Consider the following 6,247-nt stretch of genomic DNA (forward strand, 5'->3'; position numbering starts at 1 on the left):
TCACATACAACGGGAAGGAGATGGTGAACTCCGGCGGACCTCAGCGGGGAAGCAATGCAGGAAATCGGACACACGATCTTGGTGAATCGGGGATTGCGACCAGGTAAGTAAATGTGCCTCAATCTGTCTGCACTGTCCCTGGACCATGCTATAACTTAACCTGAACTGACTTGGGCCAGTTTCTGACTATTCCCTTTATGACCCTTGGTACTTCACGTCAGTATTTTTTGGGAGAAACCCAAAGTCAACCAGGTTACCCTGCTTAACGATTCCATAACTGTTGCTCACTAGACAACTGACTTTACTGCAGCACAACTGCTACCAATATTTGGCTGTTCTGAAGACCACAACCTGGAAATCCAAATGGAAAAGACCCTTTTCCCTAGCAGGGGTTAAAGACTGAGAACTCAGAGATTGATTAGGCTCCACAACCCAACATGACCAGTGCCAAAGCAACTGCGATTCAGAGCTTTCACATCTGTGGTGAAAAATATAACAATAGCTTAGGGTCTAATATATTTCAAAGTATTTTATTTTATTAAACAGGGAAATATTTTTAAGTATGTGAGAAAAAAAATATAAGTACATCCAATGATTAGCTAATTTGCCTTGTAGCAATTAGCAATATGTTGTAATTCTTGGTTTTATTAGGAGAAATTTTGTGTGGATCTGAAGAACACTAGAGCTTGATTAGGTCTTGAAGGCAACATATTTCTGCGATTAAGTCTAAAATATCCTTTCCAAAAAGTAGAGCTAATAAAGTGATCTGATGTCTCCATATTGCTGCCAACAAGACTGGAAGCTCACATAGAAATTTAATAAAACAATATGCTGCGACATAGCACCTGGAATTAGTTTTCCAGACTGTTCTGTATTAGTAACTTACTTAAAAGTCCGTGTTGGACAGATCTGGACATTTCCCATTGATTGTCAACAGTGCTTTTTGTTTATAGCCTTCTTTCACTTCTGTTGGATGCCTGCTATTTTCAAAGTCCAGCATGCTGTATATGCCATTTTCTTTTATGCATTTTCTTTTATTCCACTTCACTTTATGGAGAGTTTTTGGCCAAACCTAATAGCAAATCTAGCAGGAAGGAGAAGAATAATGTCTTCCTTTGCTTTTTCTTTGTACTTCACCTCTGACTTTGGGTATAAAAATGTATACACAAAAAATTTAATTTTGTGTTTAACCACTCTTATTTTTTATCCTAGATCTTGTTTTTTCGCTCATTTTTTAGTACAGGTCCATTAATGCACAGCTGCAATGTGTGACTGTAGTATACCAACTGGCAGATGTTATCTGAACTACTGCAGTACCCAGATTAGGGGTGGCCCCAATGCTACACTGGGTCTGGCAGGCACCGTCGAGGTGTCAACATGTGTGGCTGCTTTCCGGAAGGGATGTAAGGTGTGCTGCACACCAATGGGAAATAAGTCTAAAGAGCCAGGGTCTGCAGTAAAAAGTTTCCTTCTTTACCGTGGAAATTCAGGTGCAGAGCAATACAAGACTTCTCTAATCTCCTCCCTGGAAAAAGAAGGGTTCTATGATGAGGAAAGGCCTGGACTAGCTTTCCCACTTTTTCTTAGAAGGTAGTCTCCTTCTGGTTGTTCAGGTAGACTGGCATTCTTGTTCTTCAAGCTCTCTTCCCTATCTGCAGACACTAAGGACTGGGACGATCCCTTAAATGGTTACATCTTAGCACAAAAACAATGTCAAAGCATTTTCCCATAGACTAACATTGAGTCCCCATTATATTCTATGGCAAAGTGTAAACAATTTTCCAGACAGAAAAAGGTCAAGTAGTCTGCTTGTCTGGTAAACAAGTCTGTTTTTTCTTCTGCAAAACAACTTCTGCAATAGATGGAAGATGACTGACTTCTCTGACAGAGATACAGAATTTAGAAGTCAGAAATGTCTCTCAATGTTCATTAAAGGAAACCAACCATATGATTTGATGCATTAGAAACCAGACATACCTTGAGAATGCTGTAGCTACACTGATGCAGGATCATATCTTGTTTAATCCCTGAGTTGAGTGGTTTTGCTGAAAAAACTATTATAAAATTTAGGACCTTGGGAAAGCTGGGTGAGGCTGACTGCCTACATAAACACATTACACACAGAGCTGGTCATTAAACAAGGAGCTTAGTCAATACATGACTAATCAACCTGAGCTGGATCACTCATACACAGCAGCTGGGGGATGGTGCAGTAATTGATTATTCTGCCTGGCAGGAAGAATACTGTGATTACATCATCCTCTGCTGCAGTGCATAACTAATGTGCTAGGAAAAGCGCTGAGCCCAGGCAAAGGAGCGACATAGCTTCATTATCATAATTTTATAATTGTTTTATCAGCAAAACCGCTCAGTTCAGGGATTAAACAAGATATGATTCTGCATCAGTGTAGCTACAGCATTCTCAAGGTATGTTTGGTTCATAATGCATCAAATCAGATGGTAGATTTTCTTTAGCCCTTTCTACTATTGTATACAGATATAGTAATAATAAACAGAATGTATTTAACAAAACACTATAGATTAATGCAAGTTAACTCTTGATGATCTTATAATAAGGGAATTATTTAAATGTCCACAAATGTTCAAAGTTCAATGCTCCTCTGATCCAGGACACTACACTACTGCTCAGCCTTTTGGCTGTTTCACATACTCCTTAATACAGCTTGTGATTAGGGAGCGTGCAGAGTCCTGTGTCACAGGCTGACCATTTTACTGGTTATGGGTTCCCTTGCATCATGTTGGTCTATTACGCAAGTAGTCCCTGCATTCCTGCTAAATAGCAGCACTGACACTATAATTGATTATACTGTCAGCACAGTTGTTTAGTGGGGAAGAAGGCTATGGTTCTGTATATTCAGATCCAATCTTCTCTACTTCAGGCAAGGTAAATCTCAATACCAAAACCTAGGTAACAGAACATCCAACTGATGGTTCTGATTTTTGATCATTAAATTTTCAGCACCATATACTGTACATTAATTACATCAGCATTAGTATATGGTGAGTGTATTGGGTGTAACTGTTACGACATAACTTTCATATACAAAAAGCAAAAAATAAAATTAGACAGACACAAAGTAAGAGAGAAGAGAAGATGATGTGGTTTCATCCTATTTGCACACTGCAATTTGTGTCCACATGATGCTTGGACGGTCTACACACAACCAATGTGGTGAATGAATTGGACTGTGTCCAGACTTGGTGGGTGATCTAGTTGGGTATAAACCTAGAGACATACACATTCTAGGCCCATAGACCTGCACAATCCCGGTATAATTGCCTTCAAGATTAAATCTGTGTGTGCGGTTTCTAGGGATGATGTGCCTAAATATGCGATTACTTTGCTCAGGTCACTCCAATACCTCAATATCAAACCATCTCTTATATCTCACTCATAGGTTCTACACTTATCTGTCTTCTTGTCCTTTTCCCGTTTCCCGTGATTTATTAGTCCACCTCCCCTGGTTGAAATTCCGACACTGTCCCTATCGTTCTTTCTGTCCATCTGAACATGTTTTGCCCTGCCTCTGGGTAAGTCATCTTCTTCCTCAAAAGAATTCCTAAAGTTTGCAGCATACAGGTTTATTTAACTGATGAAAATAGCAAATAGCCTAGTTTCATAGATTGGAAACTCTTGTGAGTAGAACCCTTATTCCTATTGTTTCATTTGACTGTCTCTCACCCTTGTGCCTCCCTGTGCCCCCTCCCTGTGCACATTCGAGTACTGTCTCCCGCGATCTGGCATGTGTGTCCCCCCACCTAGGGAGCGCGTGCGCCGGCTTCTGGAGATTTAAAGGTCCAGGGCACCGCTAATTGGCGCTGGCCCCCTGGAAATCCAATAAGTAGCAAGCCTCTTCCCTTATGCCCCACTGGATCTTTGTGCCTAGTGCCTTAGTGAAAAGCTTGACCCTGATGTCATTATGGTGATTTCTCGTTGTGACCCCCATTCCGTTCCTGTTTGGGCTTCTCAGCTGCCTGCCCTGACCTCCTGCTTTGCCCCTGACGTTGATCCTGTGCTTCCTGTCTCAACCTCCTGCCTGTCCCCAACCACAATTCTGCCTCACTACTCTGTACCTCGCCTTGGTCGCCACCGCGGACAAAGTCGTGCCTGTGGAGCAACCTGGTGGTTCCACGCCGCAGCAAACCCAACCTGCTTTGTGGTGGGCTCTGGTGGAAACCAGGTGCCACTTAGACTCCGGTCCCAGGTGTCAGCTTATGTCATCTTCCACAGAGGTACCATGGGTCGAACTACTCCTGAATCCTGACACTGTCATTGATCTTTAATTACTTATTTTATTTGTATATGTCCCCCATGATCTGTAAAGAATTGCAGACGACAATTTTTTAAAAATTATTATTAATGTCTATAGACCAGGGACAGGGCTGTATTTATTGTTGAGCCTGCCCTAGGCACTTACATTGCTTACGTCTCCTATTGGTGCCATCAAGCTAATGCCTCCACCCATACAATTTAGAAAGCTGTCTGCCAAATGCTTGCTAGTATCTATACAGAGGAAGGCTTACTATATTTATATGGCTATGGAATAAAGCTTACAGTATAGATGCCAGAGCAGACGTGGGTCATGTGACTGCCGGAAGCAGGACTCAGTACTTTCTATGATGTCCAGTGTTCTCCATACTTGCAGCGGATGAAGGGGGCTTGTACTCATTACTGTAAACACACCCCTTTTGTGAACACCTCTCTCTTGTAAGTGGTTGATAGGTTGTGATCAAGGACATCCGCATGTGGGTGCATGTTGTTGGCATACCCCGACAACCACTGACATGTATGTGTTGTGCAGACCTCCTTCATCCACCGTAAACATGCAAGATATGGAACATCATTGGAAGCTCCCACTCCTGCTGCCGGCAGTCATGTGACTCGTGGCTGCTACACCCAAATTTATTATTCGCACCCTTCTCTGGGGCTCTGGTTCAGTGCTGATGGTCTCTCACACACACTCTATACCCACACAGAGACTGGAGGTGATATGCAGCACAGCGTTGGACTAGAGCACCGGAGTTACTATTTGACACTGACCCCCTTGCAACTTAGGTTTGCCAGTGCTAGGTGAATAGTTGGAATTATCAAAGGCTCTCTCCAGTGTGCTAAAACTAATTTTTGTCCACTAACTTTACAGTTATGCTTTAAAAATCCCTATATAAAATTGAAACATAGGCAGCACATCTTCTGATTCAAAGAGTTTTCTGTATTTTCCTGACTACAAAAATTGGAGATTCACTTTGAAGGCATTAAAACTATGAATTAACAGATGTGGAATTACATACTTAACAAAAAAAGTGTGAAACAACTGCAAATATGTCTTACATTCTAGGTTCTTCAAAGTAGCCACCTTTTGCTTTGATTACTGCTTTGCACACTCTTGGAATTCTCTTGATGAGCTTCAAGAGGTAGTCACCTGAAATGGTCTTCCGACAGTCTTGAAGAAGTTCCCAGAGATGCTTAGCAGATGTCGGCCCTTTTGCCTTAACTCTGCGGTCCAGCTCACCCTTAACCATCTTGATTGGGTTCAGGTCTGGTGTTTGTGGAGGCCAAGTCATCTGGCGTAGCACCCCATCACTCTCCTTCTTGGTCAAATAGCCCTACACGGGCCAGAGGTGTGTTTGGGGTCATTGTCCTGTTGAAAAATAAATGAAGGTCCAACTAAGCGCAAACCAGATGCAAGATGCCGTGGTAACCATGCTGGTTCAGTATACCTTCATTTTTGAATAAATCCCCAACAGTGACACCAGCAAAGCATGTAGAGTCCATTTGTTCACCTTTTCTGTGTTTTACAAAGACACAGTGGTTGGAACCAAAGATCTCATATTTGGACTCATCAGACTAAAGCACAGATTTCCACTGGTCTAATGTCCATTCCTTTAGCCCAAACAAGTCTCTAGCTGCTCTTTTCTAGCCATAATACAAATTCTAACAGTCTATTCAGTAGGACTATCAGCTGTGTATCCACCTGACTTCTGCACAACACAACTGATGGCCCCAATCCCACTTATTAGACCTAACAGGAACACCTGTGATGTGAAACCATTTCAGGGCACTACCTCTTGATGCTCATCAAGAGAATGCCAAGTGTGTGTATAAAGCAGTAATCAAAGCAAAAGGAGACTATTTTACTTTGTTTCATACTTATTAAGTACTTGTTAAGTATATAATTCCACATCTGTTAATTCATAGCTTTGATGCCTTCAGTGTGAATCTACAATT

Source organism: Engystomops pustulosus, chromosome 2 (assembly GCF_040894005.1).
Source record: "Engystomops pustulosus chromosome 2, aEngPut4.maternal, whole genome shotgun sequence".
NCBI lineage: Eukaryota > Metazoa > Chordata > Amphibia > Anura > Leptodactylidae > Engystomops > Engystomops pustulosus.